Source organism: Prinia subflava, chromosome 14 (assembly GCF_021018805.1).
Source record: "Prinia subflava isolate CZ2003 ecotype Zambia chromosome 14, Cam_Psub_1.2, whole genome shotgun sequence".
Classification (NCBI taxonomy): domain Eukaryota; kingdom Metazoa; phylum Chordata; class Aves; order Passeriformes; family Cisticolidae; genus Prinia; species Prinia subflava.
In genome coordinates, this window is record NC_086260.1 from 13,428,642 (window position 1) to 13,451,081 (window position 22,440).

Below are 22,440 nucleotides of genomic sequence, written 5' to 3' on the forward strand. Positions count from 1 at the left end.
AGTCAACAGAGCTTCAGTCCCTTTGATCAACTCAGCCTTGAGAGCAGCTCGGGGCCGCCTCAGTCGTTCAGATGTGAGGACTGACTGGGGTCCAGGCAACAAAAGAACATTAGCTGCCGGCCACCCATACAGCTTTTCATATTAATGAGCACAAAGCCTTTATTTTTGCAAACTGAGGGATGTTGGGGGGGTTTTTGCACCATCAGGCCGAGGTAGAAGGCTCTGGATCTACACAGCAGTGTGGTGAAAAGGGGAACACAGGTGGGGACAATCCAGGCTGTTGGCAGTGCCCTCACGCCCTCATTAGGGACACCACAATTGCTTTTAAGCTCCTCAAGCAGCTGGTGAAAAACTCCTTTTCTTTTCTCACTTCCTGCACACTCACAGGCAAAATACAAAATCTGCCCCTTCCTCCCTTATGTCTCAGCACCAAAGCAAAGAACCAAAAAAAACCCGCAAACAAAAACAAAATCCCCAAACAACAACAACCAAAAAAACCCCAACTGAAATAAAAAACCATTTTTTGCCCAGGCTGATTTTTTTTAAAGAGCTTTATAAGATCGACTAGTGTTACAGACAGGTAATGCCATGGCTGGCTCTAGCAATGAAGGGATGAATGTTATGTGTATGTCACAAGAAGTTTTATTTCCGTTGTGATTTGCTGTTAGGACGGCCCGTGCTCTCCCCACAGCCCCTTTCCCCCGTGTGGTGTCAAGGGCCGGCCCTGCCAGCCCGGACATGGCGGGCGGGCCGTGCCTCTGCATGTGGGAGGGCGGGCTTGTTACTATGGCAACGCCTGCCCCCCAATCACATTGCAAGAAAGCAGCCTCCACCAATGGACGGCGAAGAGAAGATGATTGACAGGCGGTAGGAGGGGCCAGGGCTACCAGGGGTTTGAAATGCCGCGCAGCCATTTCGTGGGTGAGCTCATGGTGGGTTCGGTCCGTGCAGTGGGAGCTGAAGTTTTTCCTTATTCAATCCTTTGTTAAGGTTTAATACATCTTTAAATTTTTAAAAGTGGGAGGTTGTTTCTCACAACTAAGCCAGTGCTGACAACACTAATTTCAACGAATATTTTTACTTCCAAAACTAATGTGCTTAATGACAAGTAGCAAACAACCTTCGGCCAGAACACAGATTTAGAGGGCAAAAAAAAATTAAAAAGCCCTGCACCATCAGCCACAGTTCACAGTGAGAAGGGTTGGAACTCTGCCCCTCAACACTTCCCCAGCAGGTTCACAAAGGTAACTGGGATGTAAGCTGTGCCTTGCAAATGAGCAGAGCCAGCCTCCCTTCAGTGTGAGAAGGATGGCCCCGGTTACAGCCCGTGTGTCTCCTGTGCCCCGGTGAATGGCCGTGGCTGGAACTGTGTGTCTGGCTGCTCACAGGGCCATGGCGAAGCTCAGCAGCCCCGTCAGACCCCACAGCCATGGCCCTTCCCCACCAGAGCCCTCCCCTGGCCTGGCCCAGCCTGGCCCCAGCAGCCCTGACTGGTCTCTAGGGATGGGCCCAAGGCTTTGCAAGAGGCTTTCTCCCAGCTTTGCAAAACCTCGGCCAAGAGTGTCCCTTTTGCTGGGCTGGGAACAGTAAGAAAACCCCTCAAGTTTAACCCCGCTGCATGCCTCCCAAGGGATCCCTGCACACCTTAGGAGACACCATAAATATTCCTTTGTGCTTCACGAGGGATTCCTGCACACCTTGGCAGAGACCCCAAAATAGCCCCATGTACCTCGTGAGGTCGAGGGCCAGGCCCAGGTGGTGGCCCTGAGGGAAATGTGCCCTCAGCCCAGGGACGCTCAGCGTGGGCTCCCCCAGCCCCTCGGGGCCCCGCCGCTGCTCACAGCAGCCCCTGCCTGGCTCCTCCTGCCCACACCGTGGGCATCCACGGCTGCTCCCGCACACGGAGCTCAGCCAGTGCTGCCGCCCTGGGGCCTGTGCTGGGGGTAAACACTCAAACATAGCTGTGACAACTCAATTTCTTTATTTGAACATAAAACTTCCGCCTAGGCGGTCAGGGGCTGCCCCCCTTCAGTTCTGTCCAGAGAACAGCACGAGGGGGCTCTGGGGCAGAGGGTCTCGTTTAGGACGTGGGTGTGTCAAGTTGGGCTCCAGACGTTTGTGCAGCCTCGCCAGAGCAGACGGGGACAGACGTGAAGAGCTGCGATGATAGGGCAGGTTCTCACTGCCTGAGGTGTTTGGCTCCAGTGGTGAAGCTCCAGAAGCGCTCCTGTGGAGAGAGGAGGTGTGTGAGGCCCCAGCTGGCGGTGGCACACAGGGACCCTCCTGCACAGCAGGGCCCAGAGCTGGCACGGCTGCCCAGCAGGGCTGGAGCTGCTGGCACACCTTGGCCCAGCTGCACAGCTGCCCCTCAAGGCCCCGGCCAGCAGGGCCTGGCTCTGGGCAGGGTCCCTGGCCACGAGCGGCCCCGCAGCGCCTCTGCCTTGCAAGGGCCCTCTGCTCCCTGCTCCTTCTCCTCCCCACCTTGCTGTGCCCCTGCCCGCTGCTCCTGGGGCTGCTCTTGGCCAGGCAGCCTCCGTGGGAGCCAGCCCTGGCTGCAGCCCCAGCGGCTCCCCAGGACAAGGCGCAGCAATTCAGAGCCCAAGGAAAGCACTGGGCAGCAGCAGAACCCTCAGCAGAGCTCTTTGGACAGCCACTGACTGTCCCCAGCTGCACAGCAGCCTCACTGCCAATACTCCCTGCCTACAGTAGACTTTACAGGAAGCTGTTTGAGGCAGAGATCAGCAAAACACTCACCGTTTTCTCTTCCAGCAATACCAGATTCCGGCATAGCACATTGTCAGGGAAAGTGCCCCACCAGCCACAATGGCCATTAACTTAATCAAGCAGTGTGGTCCCCAGCAGAAAGCTCTTCTCATTCTTTTCCACAACTCTTCATCAGGTGTTGTGGTGCCGGCTGCACCTGTGGGAGCAGTGGGTGCGTGTTGATGCCATAAATTATTAAAATAATGCAACACAGGCATCAGGGTAGCTGCGTGCTTTAGGGGAGACCCAAACCCGCTGCACCTCTTAGGGGCGTCCTCAGTCACCCTAAAATCCTCTGGGCTCCATGGGAAACACCAGACCCCTTCTCAACGTACTGGTGTCCCTCACCCCCTGCACACCTCTGGAGATGCCCAAATTCCCTGCAAAACTGATGGGTGTCCCCAGGCCCCTGCACAACCGAGAGGTTACCCAAACCCTGTGCATGGCTCTAGGGGGCCCAGACATGACACTCAGGGAGGAGCAATGGGGCTGAGCCTGCTCCCTGTGTGTGTTCACCACATGTCCCTGGGTGAACAGATACGGCCTGGGGACCAAATCTGCACTCTGCTCGTAAAGGATCCCAGGGTGCCACAGGCCCAGTCTCTGTTGGGATCTGAGCTCATCTCTCAGGCTATGGTGGACTTCCTTCTGTGCTGGTGCACAGTGCAGCCTCATTCCATTTTTCTCAAGGCAAGCACTAAGTTGATGGCTTCCCTCTTTTCGGGCCGTGCCACTGGAGGAGGGCCAGGTGGTGGCCCTGAGGGAAATGTGCCCTCAGCCCAGGGACGCTCAGCGTGGGCTCCCCCAGCCCCTCGGGGCCCCGCCGCTGCTCACAGCAGCCCCTGCCTGGCTCCTCCTGCCCACACCGTGGGCATCCACGGCTGCTCCCGCACACGGAGCTCAGCCAGTGCTGCCGCCCTGGGGCCTGTGCTGGGGGTAAACACTCAAACATAGCTGTGACAACTCAATTTCTTTATTTGAACATAAAACTTCCGCCTAGGCGGTCAGGGGCTGCCCCCCTTCAGTTCTGTCCAGAGAACAGCACGAGGGGGCTCTGGGGCAGAGGGTCTCGTTTCGGAGGTGGGTGTGTCAAGTTGGGCTCCAGACGTTTGTGCAGCCTCGCCAGAGCAGACGGGGACAGACGTGAAGAGCTGCGATGATAGGGCAGGTTCTCACTGCCTGAGGTGTTTGGCTCCAGTGGTGAAGCTCCAGAAGCGCTCCTGTGGAGAGAGGAGGTGTGTGAGGCCCCAGCTGGCGGTGGCACACAGGGACCCTCCTGCACAGCAGGGCCCAGAGCTGGCACGGCTGCCCAGCAGGGCTGGAGCTGCTGGCACACCTTGGCCCAGCTGCACAGCTGCCCCTCAAGGCCCCGGCCAGCAGGGCCTGGCTCTGGGCAGGGTCCCTGGCCACGAGCGGCCCCGCAGCGCCTCTGCCTTGCAAGGGCCCTCTGCTCCCTGCTCCTTCTCCTCCCCACCTTGCTGTGCCCCTGCCCGCTGCTCCTGGGGCTGCTCTTGGCCAGGCAGCCTCCGTGGGAGCCAGCCCTGGCTGCAGCCCCAGCGGCTCCCTAGGACAAGGCGCAGCAATTCAGAGCCCAAGGAAAGCACTGGGCAGCAGCAGAACCCTCAGCAGAGCTCTTTGGACAGCCACTGACTGTCCCCAGCTGCACAGCAGCCTCACTGCCAATACTCCCTGCCTACAGTAGACTTTACAGGAAGCTGTTTGAGGCAGAGATCAGCAAAACACTCACCGTTTTCTCTTCCAGCAATACCAGATTCCGGCATAGCACATTGTCAGGGAAAGTGCCCCACCAGCCACAATGGCCATTAACTTAATCAAGCAGTGTGGTCCCCAGCAGAAAGCTCTTCTCATTCTTTTCCACAACTCTTCATCAGGTGTTGTGGTGCCGGCTGCACCTGTGGGAGCAGTGGGTGCGTGTTGATGCCATAAATTATTAAAATAATGCAACACAGGCATCAGGGTAGCTGCGTGCTTTAGGGGAGACCCAAACCCGCTGCACCTCTTAGGGGCGTCCTCAGTCACCCTAAAATCCTCTGGGCTCCATGGGAAACACCAGACCCCTTCTCAACGTACTGGTGTCCCTCACCCCCTGCACACCTCTGGAGATGCCCAAATTCCCTGCAAAACTGATGGGTGTCCCCAGGCCCCTGCACAACCGAGAGGTTACCCAAACCCTGTGCATGGCTCTAGGGGGCCCAGACATGACACTCAGGGAGGAGCAATGGGGCTGAGCCTGCTCCCTGTGTGTGTTCACCACATGTCCCTGGGTGAACAGATACGGCCTGGGGACCAAATCTGCACTCTGCTCGTAAAGGATCCCAGGGTGCCACAGGCCCAGTCTCTGTTGGGATCTGAGCTCATCTCTCAGGCTATGGTGGACTTCCTTCTGTGCTGGTGCACAGTGCAGCCTCATTCCATTTTTCTCAAGGCAAGCACTAAGTTGATGGCTTCCCTCTTTTCGGGCCGTGCCACTGGAGGAGGGCCAGGTGGTGGCCCTGAGGGAAATGTGCCCTCAGCCCAGGGACGCTCAGCGTGGGCTCCCCCAGCCCCTCGGGGCCCCGCCGCTGCTCACAGCAGCCCCTGCCTGGCTCCTCCTGCCCACACCGTGGGCATCCACGGCTGCTCCCGCACACGGAGCTCAGCCAGTGCTGCCGCCCTGGGGCCTGTGCTGGGGGTAAACACTCAAACATAGCTGTGACAACTCAATTTCTTTATTTGAACATAAAACTTCCGCCTAGGCGGTCAGGGGCTGCCCCCCTTCAGTTCTGTCCAGAGAACAGCACGAGGGGGCTCTGGGGCAGAGGGTCTCGTTTAGGACGTGGGTGTGTCAAATTGGGCTCCAGACGTTTGTGCAGCCTCGCCAGAGCAGACGGGGACAGACGTGAAGAGCTGCGATGATAGGGCAGGTTCTCACTGCCTGAGGTGTTTGGCTCCAGTGGTGAAGCTCCAGAAGCGCTCCTGTGGAGAGAGGAGGTGTGTGAGGCCCCAGCTGGCGGTGGCACACAGGGACCCTCCTGCACAGCAGGGCCCAGAGCTGGCACGGCTGCCCAGCAGGGCTGGAGCTGCTGGCACACCTTGGCCCAGCTGCACAGCTGCCCCTCAAGGCCCCGGCCAGCAGGGCCTGGCTCTGGGCAGGGTCCCTGGCCACGAGCGGCCCCGCAGCGCCTCTGCCTTGCAAGGGCCCTCTGCTCCCTGCTCCTTCTCCTCCCCACCTTGCTGTGCCCCTGCCCGCTGCTCCTGGGGCTGCTCTTGGCCAGGCAGCCTCCGTGGGAGCCAGCCCTGGCTGCAGCCCCAGCGGCTCCCCAGGACAAGGCGCAGCAATTCAGAGCCCAAGGAAAGCACTGGGCAGCAGCAGAACCCTCAGCAGAGCTCTTTGGACAGCCACTGACTGTCCCCAGCTGCACAGCAGCCTCACTGCCAATACTCCCTGCCTACAGTAGACTTTACAGGAAGCTGTTTGAGGCAGAGATCAGCAAAACACTCACCGTTTTCTCTTCCAGCAATACCAGATTCCGGCATAGCACATTGTCAGGGAAAGTGCCCCACCAGCCACAATGGCCATTAACTTAATCAAGCAGTGTGGTCCCCAGCAGAAAGCTCTTCTCATTCTTTTCCACAACTCTTCATCAGGTGTTGTGGTGCCGGCTGCACCTGTGGGAGCAGTGGGTGCGTGTTGATGCCATAAATTATTAAAATAATGCAACACAGGCATCAGGGTAGCTGCATGCTTTAGGGGAGACCCAAACCCGCTGCACCTCTTAGGGGTGTCCTCAGTCACCGTAAAATCCTCTGGGCTCCATGGGAAACACCAGACCCCTTCTCAACGTACTGGTGTCCCTCACCCCCTGCACACCTCTGGAGATGCCCAAATTCCCTGCAAAACTGATGGGTGTCCCCAGGCCCCTGCACAACCGAGAGGTGACCCAAACCCTGTGCATGGCTCTAGGGGGCCCAGACATGACACTCAGGGAGGAGCAATGGGGCTGAGCCTGCTCCCTGTGTGTGTTCACCACGTGTCCCTGGGTGAACAGATACGGCCTGGGGACCAAATCCGCACTCTGCTCGTAAAGGATCCCAGGGTGCCACAGGCCCAGTCTCTGTTGGGATCTGAGCTCATCTCTCAGGCTATGGTGGACTTCCTTCTGTGCTGGTGCACAGTGCAGCCTCATTCCATTTTTCTCAAGGCAAGCACTAAGTTGATGGCTTCCCTCTTTTCGGGCCGTGCCACTGGAGGAGGGCCAGGCCCAGGTGCTGGCCCTGAGGGAAATGTGCCCTCAGCCCAGGGACGCTCAGCGTGGGCTCCCCCAGCCCCTCGGGGCCCCGCCGCTGCTCACAGCAGCCCCTGCCTGGCTCCTCCTGCCCACACCGTGGGCATCCACGGCTGCTCCCGCACACGGAGCTCAGCCAGTGCTGCTGCCCTGGGGCCTGTGCTGGGGGTAAACACTCAAACATAGCTGTGACAACTCAATTTCTTTATTTGAACATAAAACTTCCGCCTAGGCGGTCAGGGGCTGCCCCCCTTCAGTTCTGTCCAGAGAACAGCACGAGGGGGCTCTGGGGCAGAGGGTCTCGTTTCGGAGGTGGGTGTGTCAAGTTGGGCTCCAGACGTTTGTGCAGCCTCGCCAGAGCAGACGGGGACAGACGTGAAGAGCTGCGATGATAGGGCAGGTTCTCACTGCCTGAGGTGTTTGGCTCCAGTGGTGAAGCTCCAGAAGCGCTCCTGTGGAGAGAGGAGGTGTGTGAGGCCCCAGCTGGCGGTGGCACACAGGGACCCTCCTGCACAGCAGGGCCCAGAGCTGGCACGGCTGCCCAGCAGGGCTGGAGCTGCTGGCACACCTTGGCCCAGCTGCACAGCTGCCCCTCAAGGCCCCGGCCAGCAGGGCCTGGCTCTGGGCAGGGTCCCTGGCCACGAGCGGCCCCGCAGCGCCTCTGCCTTGCAAGGGCCCTCTGCTCCCTGCTCCTTCTCCTCCCCACCTTGCTGTGCCCCTGCCCGCTGCTCCTGGGGCTGCTCTTGGCCAGGCAGCCTCCGTGGGAGCCAGCCCTGGCTGCAGCCCCAGCGGCTCCCCAGGACAAGGCGCAGCAATTCAGAGCCCAAGGAAAGCACTGGGCAGCAGCAGAACCCTCAGCAGAGCTCTTTGGACAGCCACTGACTGTCCCCAGCTGCACAGCAGCCTCACTGCCAATACTCCCTGCCTACAGTAGACTTTACAGGAAGCTGTTTGAGGCAGAGATCAGCAAAACACTCACCGTTTTCTCTTCCAGCAATACCAGATTCCGGCATAGCACATTGTCAGGGAAAGTGCCCCACCAGCCACAATGGCCATTAACTTAATCAAGCAGTGTGGTCCCCAGCAGAAAGCTCTTCTCATTCTTTTCCACAACTCTTCATCAGGTGTTGTGGTGCCGGCTGCACCTGTGGGAGCAGTGGGTGCGTGTTGATGCCATAAATTATTAAAATAATGCAACACAGGCATCAGGGTAGCTGCATGCTTTAGGGGAGACCCAAACCCGCTGCACCTCTTAGGGGCGTCCTCAGTCACCCTAAAATCCTCTGGGCTCCATGGGAAACACCAGACCCCTTCTCAACGTACTGGTGTCCCTCACCCCCTGCACACCTCTGGAGATGCCCAAATTCCCTGCAAAACTGATGGGTGTCCCCAGGCCCCTGCACAACCGAGAGGTTACCCAAACCCTGTGCATGGCTCTAGGGGGCCCAGACATGACACTCAGGGAGGAGCAATGGGGCTGAGCCTGCTCCCTGTGTGTGTTCACCACGTGTCCCTGGGTGAACAGATACGGCCTGGGGACCAAATCCGCACTCTGCTCGTAAAGGATCCCAGGGTGCCACAGGCCCAGTCTCTGTTGGGATCTGAGCTCATCTCTCAGGCTATGGTGGACTTCCTTCTGTGCTGGTGCACAGTGCAGCCTCATTCCATTTTTCTCAAGGCAAGCACTAAGTTGATGGCTTCCCTCTTTTCGGGCCGTGCCACTGGAGGAGGGCCAGGTGGTGGCCCTGAGGGAAATGTGCCCTCAGCCCAGGGACGCTCAGCGTGGGCTCCCCCAGCCCCTCGGGGCCCCGCCGCTGCTCACAGCAGCCCCTGCCTGGCTCCTCCTGCCCACACCGTGGGCATCCACGGCTGCTCCCGCACACGGAGCTCAGCCAGTGCTGCCGCCCTGGGGCCTGTGCTGGGGGTAAACACTCAAACATAGCTGTGACAACTCAATTTCTTTATTTGAACATAAAACTTCCGCCTAGGCGGTCAGGGGCTGCCCCCCTTCAGTTCTGTCCAGAGAACAGCACGAGGGGGCTCTGGGGCAGAGGGTCTCGTTTCGGAGGTGGGTGTGTCAAGTTGGGCTCCAGACGTTTGTGCAGCCTCGCCAGAGCAGACGGGGACAGACGTGAAGAGCTGCGATGATAGGGCAGGTTCTCACTGCCTGAGGTGTTTGGCTCCAGTGGTGAAGCTCCAGAAGCGCTCCTGTGGAGAGAGGAGGTGTGTGAGGCCCCAGCTGGCGGTGGCACACAGGGACCCTCCTGCACAGCAGGGCCCAGAGCTGGCACGGCTGCCCAGCAGGGCTGGAGCTGCTGGCACACCTTGGCCCAGCTGCACAGCTGCCCCTCAAGGCCCCGGCCAGCAGGGCCTGGCTCTGGGCAGGGTCCCTGGCCACGAGCGGCCCCGCAGCGCCTCTGCCTTGCAAGGGCCCTCTGCTCCCTGCTCCTTCTCCTCCCCACCTTGCTGTGCCCCTGCCCGCTGCTCCTGGGGCTGCTCTTGGCCAGGCAGCCTCCGTGGGAGCCAGCCCTGGCTGCAGCCCCAGCGGCTCCCCAGGACAAGGCGCAGCAATTCAGAGCCCAAGGAAAGCACTGGGCAGCAGCAGAACCCTCAGCAGAGCTCTTTGGACAGCCACTGACTGTCCCCAGCTGCACAGCAGCCTCACTGCCAATACTCCCTGCCTACAGTAGACTTTACAGGAAGCTGTTTGAGGCAGAGATCAGCAAAACACTCACCGTTTTCTCTTCCAGCAATACCAGATTCCGGCATAGCACATTGTCAGGGAAAGTGCCCCACCAGCCACAATGGCCATTAACTTAATCAAGCAGTGTGGTCCCCAGCAGAAAGCTCTTCTCATTCTTTTCCACAACTCTTCATCAGGTGTTGTGGTGCCGGCTGCACCTGTGGGAGCAGTGGGTGCGTGTTGATGCCATAAATTATTAAAATAATGCAACACAGGCATCAGGGTAGCTGCATGCTTTAGGGGAGACCCAAACCCGCTGCACCTCTTAGGGGTGTCCTCAGTCACCGTAAAATCCTCTGGGCTCCATGGGAAACACCAGACCCCTTCTCAACGTACTGGTGTCCCTCACCCCCTGCACACCTCTGGAGATGCCCAAATTCCCTGCAAAACTGATGGGTGTCCCCAGGCCCCTGCACAACCGAGAGGTGACCCAAACCCTGTGCATGGCTCTAGGGGGCCCAGACATGACACTCAGGGAGGAGCAATGGGGCTGAGCCTGCTCCCTGTGTGTGTTCACCACGTGTCCCTGGGTGAACAGATACGGCCTGGGGACCAAATCCGCACTCTGCTCGTAAAGGATCCCAGGGTGCCACAGGCCCAGTCTCTGTTGGGATCTGAGCTCATCTCTCAGGCTATGGTGGACTTCCTTCTGTGCTGGTGCACAGTGCAGCCTCATTCCATTTTTCTCAAGGCAAGCACTAAGTTGATGGCTTCCCTCTTTTCGGGCCGTGCCACTGGAGGAGGGCCAGGCCCAGGTGGTGGCCCTGAGGGAAATGTGCCCTCAGCCCAGGGACGCTCAGCGTGGGCTCCCCCAGCCCCTCGGGGCCCCGCCGCTGCTCACAGCAGCCCCTGCCTGGCTCCTCCTGCCCACACCGTGGGCATCCACGGCTGCTCCCGCACACGGAGCTCAGCCAGTGCTGCTGCCCTGGGGCCTGTGCTGGGGGTAAACACTCAAACATAGCTGTGACAACTCAATTTCTTTATTTGAACATAAAACTTCCGCCTAGGCGGTCAGGGGCTGCCCCCCTTCAGTTCTGTCCAGAGAACAGCACGAGGGGGCTCTGGGGCAGAGGGTCTCGTTTCGGAGGTGGGTGTGTCAAGTTGGGCTCCAGACGTTTGTGCAGCCTCGCCAGAGCAGACGGGGACAGACGTGAAGAGCTGCGATGATAGGGCAGGTTCTCACTGCCTGAGGTGTTTGGCTCCAGTGGTGAAGCTCCAGAAGCGCTCCTGTGGAGAGAGGAGGTGTGTGAGGCCCCAGCTGGCGGTGGCACACAGGGACCCTCCTGCACAGCAGGGCCCAGAGCTGGCACGGCTGCCCAGCAGGGCTGGAGCTGCTGGCACACCTTGGCCCAGCTGCACAGCTGCCCCTCAAGGCCCCGGCCAGCAGGGCCTGGCTCTGGGCAGGGTCCCTGGCCACGAGCGGCCCCGCAGCGCCTCTGCCTTGCAAGGGCCCTCTGCTCCCTGCTCCTTCTCCTCCCCACCTTGCTGTGCCCCTGCCCGCTGCTCCTGGGGCTGCTCTTGGCCAGGCAGCCTCCGTGGGAGCCAGCCCTGGCTGCAGCCCCAGCGGCTCCCCAGGACAAGGCGCAGCAATTCAGAGCCCAAGGAAAGCACTGGGCAGCAGCAGAACCCTCAGCAGAGCTCTTTGGACAGCCACTGACTGTCCCCAGCTGCACAGCAGCCTCACTGCCAATACTCCCTGCCTACAGTAGACTTTACAGGAAGCTGTTTGAGGCAGAGATCAGCAAAACACTCACCGTTTTCTCTTCCAGCAATACCAGATTCCGGCATAGCACATTGTCAGGGAAAGTGCCCCACCAGCCACAATGGCCATTAACTTAATCAAGCAGTGTGGTCCCCAGCAGAAAGCTCTTCTCATTCTTTTCCACAACTCTTCATCAGGTGTTGTGGTGCCGGCTGCACCTGTGGGAGCAGTGGGAGCGTGAGCCCGTGCTGTGCTGCACTGCTGAGCTGCAGCACGGTGGGTATGGCCAGGACGGGCTCTGTTTCCCCAGAGCTGGGCCTGCAGGCACCTTGGGGCCCCTTGGCACAGGACTGCTCAGTACCCAAACCCCTGAGACTGCATGGCATAATTCCTCTATGCTGTACAGGTCTTCTCCAGGCAATACTTGTCAAAGAAACGGGGATAAGGAAAAAGCCCAGGGTGTTGGAACTGCTCCAGGGCCCACCCTCCTCCAATGTGCCGCCTCTCTGGATCTACCCAGAGACTGGGAAATTGCCGGGATCTGAGGGTGTGCATGGCCCCTGGTGCAGGTTGGGCTCCCTGCCAGCTGATGCCAAATGCCTTCCTGCAGAGCCTGGGGAGAAGCTGCAGCCAGGCCAGGCTGGCAAACAGCCCTGCAGGGCGGGAAAGCAGCAGCGGGGCAGCCAGGCTGCCATGGATCCCTTCCTGCTGTGCCGGGCACGGCGTGTCCAGATGTGCAGGGAAAGGCCCCGGCTGCTGAGTGTCAGGACAAGGCTGAGGGACAGGCACCCACCACGGCGTCTCTCCAGATCACTCAGCATCTGGCCCAGGTATTTGTATGTCTTTGGGGACCTTTTGAGTCTTGTAGGTTTGTTCCTCCCTGTTGGAGGGCCTTAATGCAAAGTATTTGCATTATCCCAGGAATGTATCGCAGAAATTTAGGGCTCATCCTGTGGGGTCTGCAGGGACACACTACTCACCCCTGCCATGGGAGCTCAGCTTCTGTGCAGGAACCAGCAAAGGATCTGGAGAATTCCTCCCTGCAGCCACACCTGTAACTCAACATCCACAGAAGCTTTTGTCACCTGGTTCCTGTCAGGTTGTCAATGATCATTCATTTAGGAACATTGATAACATACCTGCAGGAGGCTTCCAGGGCTGCAAATCCTCATGGAGCCAAGGTGCTGGAGAAGCCTTTCCAGCATCCCAGTCTAGAAGGGAGCAGAGATGAGAACCATTTCCAAGCTGTGCTGGGATCCCCTTCTGCCTTAGGGAACTGGGCACTGCAAGGGGGTCGGGTAAGGCCGTGGCAGCCAGATGTGAATGGACATGGCCAAAGGTGCCGAGGGGCCTGGGGAGCTCTGGGCTGCCTCTGGTCACTCTCCACACTCTTTGCAGGCCCTGTGCAGCATCCCTGCAGGGGCAGGTGGAGCTGCCCAGGGCCCCAGAGGGCTCCTTCCCTCCCACAGAGGAAACCCTGCCCACAGCCCCGGGGAAAAACATCCCCAAGGCTTCCCGGGGAGAAGGGAGAGCTGTCCCGGGAAAGGGGAGCCAGGCCGCCGGCTCACCTGCTCCCCGCGCTGGCCACGGAGCAGCCTGGGCAGCCCTGGCAGGCAGGACCACTGCCAGCAGGAGCAGGAGGAAGAGGCGCAGAGCACGGGCCATGGTGCCTTGCCCTCTGCCAGTCCCGCAGCTCTTGCTGCCACCGCTGTCCCGACACCGCTGTCCCAAGGTCAGCACCGCTGCTGCCGCCGCCGCTGCTGCCGCTGCAGCTGTGCTCAGGCACCGAGTGCTCGGTCGCTGTGGTGCTGTGCAACCACGGGGCTCTGGGCCCTCTGTGACCTCACAGCCTGCTGTGACCTCAGCCTGCTGTCACCTCACAGCCTGCTGTGACCTCAGAGCCTGCTGTGACCTCAGCCTGCTGTCACCTCACAGCCTGCTGTGACCTCAGAGCCTGCTGTGACCTCAAGGCTGAGGTTGGAATGGATCTCAAGAGGTGGTCTTCCAATGAGGGGAGTATGTCCCTCCAGGCAGCTTTGGGGAATCTGGGTTTTTTTCACAAGAACTGAGTTATATGACATTGGACAAGTGAGACATTTGAGGGTTCTCCCTGCACTAGCAATGACAAGTCCAAAATTCTACTGGAGGTAGCACTGGCCCTGCTGCGCTGTCACCAAGTCTGTGCTGTGCGCTGTGCTGGCCTTTGGCCCATATTGAAAAAGTTAAGGTGTTGATGCCATAAATTATTAAAATAATGCAACACAGGCATCAGGGTAGCTGCGTGCTTTAGGGGAGACCCAAACCCTCTGCACCTCTTAGGGGTGTCCTGTCACCCTAAAATCCTCTGGGCTCCATGGGAAACACCAGACCCCTTCTCAACTTACTGGTGTCCCTCACCCCCTGCACACCTCTGGAGATGCCCAAATTCCCTGCAAAACTGATGGGTGTCCCCAGGCCCCTGCACAACCGAGAGGTGACCCAAACCCTGTGCATGGCTCTAGGGGGCCCAGACATGACACTCAGGGAGGAGCAATGGGGCTGAGCCTGCTCCCTGTGTGTGTTCACCACGTGTCCCTGGGTGAACAGATACGGCCTGGGGACCAAATCCTCACTCTGCTCGTAAAGGATCCCAGGGTGCCACAGGCCCAGTCTCTGTTGGGATCTGAGCTCATCTCTCAGGCTATGGTGGACTTCCTTCTGTGCTGGTGCACAGTGCAGCCTCATTCCATTTTTCTCAAGGCAAGCACTAAGTTGATGGCTTCCCTCTTTTTGGGGCCGTGCCACTGGAGGAGGGCCAGGCCCAGGTGTGGCCCTGAGGGAAATGTGCCCTCAGCCCAGGGACGCTCAGCGTGGGCTCCCCCAGCCCCTCGGGGCCCCGCCGCTGCTCACAGCAGCCCCTGCCTGGCTCCTCCTGCCCACACCGTGGGCATCCACGGCTGCTCCCGCACACGGAGCTCAGCCAGTGCTGCTGCCCTGGGGCCTGTGCTGGGGGTAAACACTCAAACATAGCTGTGAAAACTCAATTTCTTTATTTGAACATAAAACTTCCGCCTAGGCGGTCAGGGGCTTCCCCTCTTCAGTTCTATCCAGAGAACAGCACGAGGGGGCTCTGGGGCAGAGGGTCTCGTTTCGGAGGCGGGTGTGTCAAATTGGGCTCCAGACGTTTGTGCAGCCTCGCCAGAGCAGACGGGGACAGATGTGAAGAGCTGCGATGATAGGGCAGGTTCTCACTGCCTGAGGTGTTTGGCTCCAGTGGTGAAGCTCCAGAAGCGCTCCTGTGGAGAGAGGAGGTGTGTGAGGCCCCAGCTGGCGGTGGCACACAGGGACCCTCCTGCACAGCAGGGCCCAGAGCTGGCACGGCTGCCCAGCAGGGCTGGAGCTGCTGGCACACCTTGGCCCAGCTGCACAGCTGCCCCTCAAGGCCCCGGCCAGCAGGGCCTGGCTCTGGGCAGGGTCCCTGGCCACGAGCGGCCCCGCAGCGCCTCTGCCTTGCAAGGGCCCTCTGCTCCCTGCTCCTTCTCCTCCCCACCTTGCTGTGCCCCTGCCCGCTGCTCCTGGGGCTGCTCTTGGCCAGGCAGCCTCCGTGGGAGCCAGCCCTGGCTGCAGCCCCAGCGGCTCCCCAGGACAAGGCGCAGCAATTCAGAGCCCAAGGAAAGTACTGGGCAGCAGCAGAACCCTCAGCAGAGCTCTTTGGACAGCCACTGACTGTCCCCAGCTGCACAGCAGCCTCACTGCCAATACTCCCTGCCTACAGTAGACTTTACAGGAAGCTGTTTGAGGCAGAGATCAGCAAAACACTCACCATTTTCTCTTCCAGCAATACCAGATTCCGGCATAGCACATTGTCAGGGAAAGTGCCCCACCAGCCACAATGGCCATTAACTTAATCAAGCAGTGTGGTCCCCAGCAGAAAGCTCTTCTCATTCTTTTCCACAACTCTTCATCAGGTGTTGTGGTGCCGGCTGCACCTGTGGGAGCAGTGGGAGCGTGAGCCCGTGCTGTGCTGCACTGCTGAGCTGCAGCACGGTGGGTATGGCCAGGACGGGCTCTGTTTCCCCAGAGCTGGGCCTGCAGGCACCTTGGGGCCCCTTGGCACAGGACTGCTCAGTACCCAAACCCCTGAGACTGCATGGCATAATTCCTCTATGCTGTACAGGTCTTCTCCAGGCAATACTTGTCAAAGAAACGGGGATAAGGAAAAAGCCCAGGGTGTTGGAACTGCTCCAGGGCCCACCCTCCTCCAATGTGCCGCCTCTCTGGATCTACCCAGAGACTGGGAAATTGCCGGGATCTGAGGGTGTGCATGGCCCCTGGTGCAGGTTGGGCTCCCTGCCAGCTGATGCCAAATGCCTTCCTGCAGAGCCTGGGGAGAAGCTGCAGCCAGGCCAGGCTGGCAAACAGCCCTGCAGGGCGGGAAAGCAGCAGCGGGGCAGCCAGGCTGCCATGGATCCCTTCCTGCTGTGCCGGGCACGGCGTGTCCAGATGTGCAGGGAAAGGCCCCGGCTGCTGAGTGTCAGGACAAGGCTGAGGGACAGGCACCCACCACGGCGTCTGTCCAGTTCATTGAACAGATGGTCCAGATATTTGGATTTTTCCAGGGACTTACTATCTCATATAGGTTTTTCTTCCCTTCTCAGAGGACCTGAACAGAAAGTATTTCCATCTCCCAGCAATGGATGCCACAAAAGCAGGGCTCAGCCCGTGGGGTCAGCAGGGACACACTACTCACCCCTGCCATGGGAGCTGGGCTTGTGTGCAGTATCCAGCAAAGGAGCTGGGAAAGTCCTCCCTGCAGCCACACCTGTAACTCAACAGCCACAGAAGCTTCTGTCACCTCTGCTGATCTGCACGGGCAGCACTGAGGCACAGGAGCACTGAGGGGATGGTGCAGGGCGAGGGCACACACGGGCACGGCTCTGTCCTGGCACCTGCAGCGATGCCCCCCTGGCCGAGCTGTGGGCTCTGGGCTGGCAGCTCTGCCAGGGGGAAAGGCCTTCACCTACCCTCACCATCTCCGAGAGGCTCAGTAATGGATTGGGTTTGGGAATCCAGATCATCTTCATCGTTAGGATAATCCTCATCATCAGGATCATCTTCACCAACAGAATCATCTTCACCAACAGGATAATCTTCATCATCATCTTCATCAACAAGTTCATCTGCAAAAACAGGCAGGACAGAACAGCTCCCATGGCTCTGCTGAAGAATCTCCTTCAGGCCGCAGTGGCAGTGAGTGCACCTGGGTGATTGGTGCCCTCCCAGCCACTCCCTCATCTCTGATTTCCACTCACGAGCAGGGGCAGGGGCAGCTCGTGCTGGCTGTGGCCCCACACAGAGGTGGAAGGAGTCCCTTGTGGGGCAGTCTGGGGTGAAAGGCTCCCTGGAGTTGCCAGCAGCTCTGAACTCAGCCCCAGGCAGGGCCAGGGCTTGGCAGGGGCAGAGGGAGCAGCTCAGGCTCCCTGGGGCTGCCAAAGGAGCTGGGCAAGGCACAGCCCCGGGGCACAGCCCTGGGCCCGGCCCCTTCCCTCCCTGCTCTTCTCCGTGGCTGCACAGAGCACTCGCAAGGACACCCTGGCATTGCCCACGGGAAGAGGATTGACAGCTCAATGCTCCTTCCTGCCACTGCCAGCGATCCTGTGGGATCACTGTTGGGCACCAGAGTAGAAATTTCCAGGCTAAGACTTCCAGGATCCATCAAACTTCAGAGGATCTTAAGGCACATGGCTCATGAACATTATTCTTGACCGTGATTACACTTGAACAGTGATTACTGTGTTAGGAAAGGGTTGCTGATAACTTACCTTCACCAAGCTCCAAGATCCTTATACCACGGTTTACCAGTGTTTCCAAATTATGCAAGTTACGATGCCGGTCTAGAAGGAAGCACAGATGGGAACCATTCCATATTGTGCTAGGAGACCCTTCTACAGGGAAATGAGCACTGAAAGGGGGTCAAGTAATGCTGTGTTGCTGCACTGCCAAGCAGCAGAGATGGCAGCTCAAGCCTCAGCAGGGCCCAGGCCCAGAGGCACAGCAATTACCTCCTGTGGCTGTGCGTGGCATGGCCTCCCTTCCTGCAGCAGAGGCTGGAACAGAGCCTCTGCTTCCTCCGGGAAATGCCTCCTTCTGCACTGCCACTCTGTCCAGTTCTGGAGAAAGAAAAAGGGACATCTGGATCAGATGGAACCTTTACCATGGGGGAAGTGGCATCTTCGAAGCAATGCTTGTCTAAGTCATGGAAAAAGTTCAAGAGAAAGGCCAGGTTATTTGGGCTGGGCCTCCCTCCCTCTTTGAAACAGCTGCCCCTCCAGATGTGTTCCTAGAATGGGAAATTGCCGGGATCTGAGGGTGTGCATGGCCCCTGGTGCAGGTTGGGTTCCCTGCCAGCTGATGCCAAATGCCTTCCTGCAGAGCCTGGGGAGAAGCTGCAGCCAGGCCAGGCTGGCAAACAGCCCTGCAGGGCGGGAAAGCAGCAGCGGGGCAGCCAGGCTGCCATGGATCCCTTCCTGCTGTGCCGGGCACGGCGTGTCCAGATGTGCAGGGAAAGGCCCCGGCTGCTGAGTGTCAGGACAAGGCTGAGGGACAGGCACCCACCACGGCGTCTCTCCAGATCACTCAGCATCTTCTTGGTGTGTTTGGATGCCCCTGCGGACTTGTTGCCTCTTGTATGTTTGTACTTCCCAGTTGGAGGACCTGAACAGAAAGTATTTCAGTTTACCAGGAATGGATCCCACAAAAGCAGGGCTCAGCCCGTGGGGTCAGCAGGGACACACTACTCACCCCTGCGATGGGAGCTGGGCTTGTGTGCAGGAACCAGCAAAGGAGCCTGAAAAGGCCTCCCTGCAGGCACACCTGTAACTCAACAGCCACAGAAGCTTTTGTCACCTGGTTCCTGCCAGGTTGTCAATGATCATTCATTTAGGAACATTGATAACATACCTGCAGGAGGCTTCCGAGGCTGCAAATCCTCATGGAGCCAAGGTGCTGGAGAAGCCTTTCCAGCATCCCAGTCTAGAAGGGAGCAGAGATGAGAACCATTTCCATGCTGTGCTGGGATCCCCTTCTGCCTTAGGGAACTGGGCACTGCAAGGGGGTCGGGTAAGGCCGTGGCAGCCAGATGTGAATGGACATGGCCAAAGGTGCCGAGGGGCCTGGGGAGCTCTGGGCTGCCTCTGGTCACTCTCCACACTCTTTGCAGGCCCTGTGCAACATCCCTGCAGGGCAGGCACTGGCAAGCAGCAGAGATGGCAGCTCAAGCCTCACCAAGGCCCAGGGGCACAGCAATTACCTCCTGTGACTGTGCCTGGCATGGCCTCCCTTCCTGCAGCAGAGGCTGGAACAGAGCCTCTGCTTCCTCCGGGAAGTTCCGTCTTCAGCACAGTCTCTCCTTTCATTTCTGGAAAAAGAAAGACTTGGATCAGATGGAACCAACCTTGTTTTTGAAGGTGGCTTTTACAGGAGTCAATACTTGTCATAAACATTGATAAGGATCAAGAAAACACTCAGGTTCTTGGCGTGGACCAGGGGTCTCCCTCCCTCCCTCAAAACTGGTGCCCCACTTGAGCTGCTGGAATGGGAAATTGCCGGGATCTGAGGGTGTGCATGGCCCCTGGTGCAGGTTGGGTTCCCTGCCAGCTGATGCCAAATGCCTTCCTGCAGAGCCTGGGGAGAAGCTGCAGCCAGGCCAGGCTGGCAAACAGCCCTGCAGGGCGGGAAAGCAGCAGCGGGGCAGCCAGGCTGCCATGGATCCCTTCCTGCTGTGCCGGGCACGGCGTGTCCAGATGTGCAGGGAAAGGCCTCGGCTGCTGAGTGTCAGGACAAGGCTGAGGGACACAGACCCACCTTGTCCTGCCTGCAGCACGTCCTTCACCGTTTGCCTCATGACTTCCGATGGCTCATGGGGTTTCTTGCGTCCTGCAGCTTTGTACTTCCCAGTTGGAGGACCTTAGAGCAAAGAATTTCCATTTCCCAGGAATGGATCCCACAAAAGCAGGGCTCAGCCTGTGGGGTCAGCAGGGACACACTACTCACCCCTGCGATGGGAGCTGGGCTTGTGTGCAGTATCCACCAAAGGAGCTGGGAAAGTCCTCCCTGCAGCCACACCTGTAACTCAACAGCCACAGAAGCTTCTGTCACCTCTGCTGATCTGCACGGGCAGCACTGAGGCACAGGAGCACTGAGGGGATGGTGCAGGGCGAGGGCACACACGGGCACGGCTCTGTCCTGGCACCTGCAGCGATGCCCCCCTGGCCGAGCTGTGGGTTCTGGGCTGGCAGCTCTGCCAGGGGGAAAGGCCTTCACCTACCCTCACCATCTCCCAGAGAAGAAATCCTGAACATGGGTTGGGACGCCAGATCTCCTTCACCAACAGGCTTGGCTGCAAAGAAAGGCAGGACAGAAGAGCTCCCGTGGCACTGTAGGAGATCCTCAGGCTCCCTGGGGCTGCCAAAGGAGCTGGGCAAGGCACAGCCCCGGGGCACAGCCCTGGGCCCGGCCCCTTCCCTCCCTGCTCTTCTCCGTGGCTGCACAGAGCACTCGCAAGGACACCCTGGCATTGCCCACGGGAAGAGGATTGACAGCTCAATGCTCCTTCCTGCCACTGCCAGCGATCCTGTGGGATCACCCAGGGCTGCACAAGGGAGCAGGGAAAGGTTTCCAGAACCATCAACCTTCAGAGGAACTTAAGGGAAACTTAATAGAAATGTGCTCTTGCCACACTGGCACATATGATTCTGTCAAGGAAGGTGCATTGCAAACTTGCCTCCAGCATCTGGCAAGGTCTTCAAACCACCATTCGCCAGCATTTCCAAATAGTCCATGTCACGTTCCCAATCTAGAAGGGAGCAGAGATCAGAACCATTTCCATGGAGTGCTGGGACTCCCTTCTGCCTTAGGGAACTGGGCACTGCAAGGGGGTCGGGTAAGGCCGTGGCAGCCAGATGTGAATGGACATGGCCAAAGGTGCCGAGGGGCCTGGGGAGCTCTGGGCTGCCTCTGGTCACTCTCCACACTCTTTGCAGGCCCTGTGCAGCATCCCTGCAGGGCAGGCACTGGCAAGCAGCAGAGATGGCAGCTCAAGCCTCAGCAGGGCCCAGAGGCACAGCAGTTACCTCCTGTGGCTGTGCCTGGCATGGCCTCCCTTCCTGCAGCAGAGGCTGGAACAGAGCCTCTGCTTCCTCCGGGAAACCTCGCCTTCAGCACATCCTCTGCTTGCATCTCTGGAGAAAGTAAGGAGGACAGATGGATCAGATTTGGCTGTTCCCCAATGGGAAGGTGGAATCTTCAGGAGGCAGTGCCTGTCCAAGTCATGGTAAGGTTCACGAAGTCATCTAAGCTTTGGAGCCTGGACAGGGCGTCCCTCCCTCATTGAAACAGCCCCTACACTGGATCTACCCAGAGACTGGGAAATTGCCGGGATCTGAGGGCGTGCATGGCCCGTGGTGCAGGTTGGGCTCCCTGCCAGCTGATGCCAAATGCCTTCCTGCAGAGCCTGGGGAGAAGCTGCAGCCAGGCCAGGCTGGCAAACAGCCCTGCAGGGCGGGAAAGCAGCAGCGGGGCAGCCAGGCTGCCATGGATCCCTTCCTGCTGTGCCGGGCACGGCGTGTCCAGATGTGCAGGGAAAGGCCCCGGCTGCTGAGTGTCAGGACAAGGCTGAGGGACAGGCACCCACCACGGCGTCTCTCCAGATCACTCAGCATCTGGCCCAGGTATTTGTATGTCTTCGGGGACCTTTTGAGTCTTGTAGGTTTGTTCCTCCCTGTTGGAGGGCCTTAATGCAAAGTATTTGCATTATCCCAGGAATGTATCGCAGAAATTTAGGGCTCAGCCTGTGGGGTCCGCAGGGACACACTACTCACCCCTGCCATGGGAGCTCAGCTTCTGTGCAGGAACCAACAAAGGCTCTGGAGAATTCCTCCCTGCAGGCACACCTGTAACTCAACATCCACAGAAGCTTTTGTCACCTGGTTCCTGCCAGGTTGTCAATGATCATTCATTTAGGAACATTGATAACATACCTGCAGGAGGCTTCCAGGGCTGCAAATCCTCATGGAGCCAAGGTGCTGGAGAAGCCTTTCCAGCATCCCAGTCTAGAAGAGAGCAGAGATGAGAACCATTTCCAAGCTGTGCTGGGATCCCCTTCTGCCTTAGAGAACTGGGCACTGCAAGGGATTCAGGTAAGGCCGTGGCAGCCAGATGTGAATGGACATGGCCAAAGGTGCAGAGGGCCCTGGGGAGCTCTGGGCTGCCTCTGGTCACTCTCTACACTCTTTGCAGGCCCTGTGCAGCATCCCTGGAGGGGCAGCTGGAGCTGCCCAGGGCCCCAGGGGGCTCCCTCCCTCCCACAGAGGAAACCCTGCCCACAGCCCTGGGGAAAAGCATCCCCAAGGCTTCCCGGGGAGAAGGGAGGGCTGTCCCGGGAAAGGGGAGCCAGGCCGCCGGCTCACCTGCTCCCCACGCTGGCCACGGAGCAGCCTGGGCAGCCCTGGCACGCAGGGCCACTGCCAGCAGGAGCAGGAGGAAGAGGCGCAGAGCACGGGCCATGGTGCCTTGCCCTCTGCCAGTCCTGCAGCTCTTGCTGCCACCGCTGTCCCGACACCGCTGTCCCAAGGTCAGCACCGCTGCTGCCGCCGCCGCTGCTGCCGCTGCAGCTGTGCTCAGGCACCGAGTGCTCGGTCGCTGTGGTGCTGTGCAACCACGGGGCTCTGGGCCCTCTGTGACCTCACAGCCTGCTGTGACCTCAGCCTGCTGTCACCTCAGCCTGCTGTCACCTCACAGCCTGCTGTGACCTCAGAGCCTGCTGTGACCTCAAGGCTGAGGTTGGAATGGATCTCAAGAGGTGGTCTTCCAATGAGGGGAGTATGTCCCTCCAGGCAGCTTTGGGGAATCTGGGTTTTTTTCACAAGAACTGAGTTATATGACATTGGACAAGTGAGACATTTGAGGGT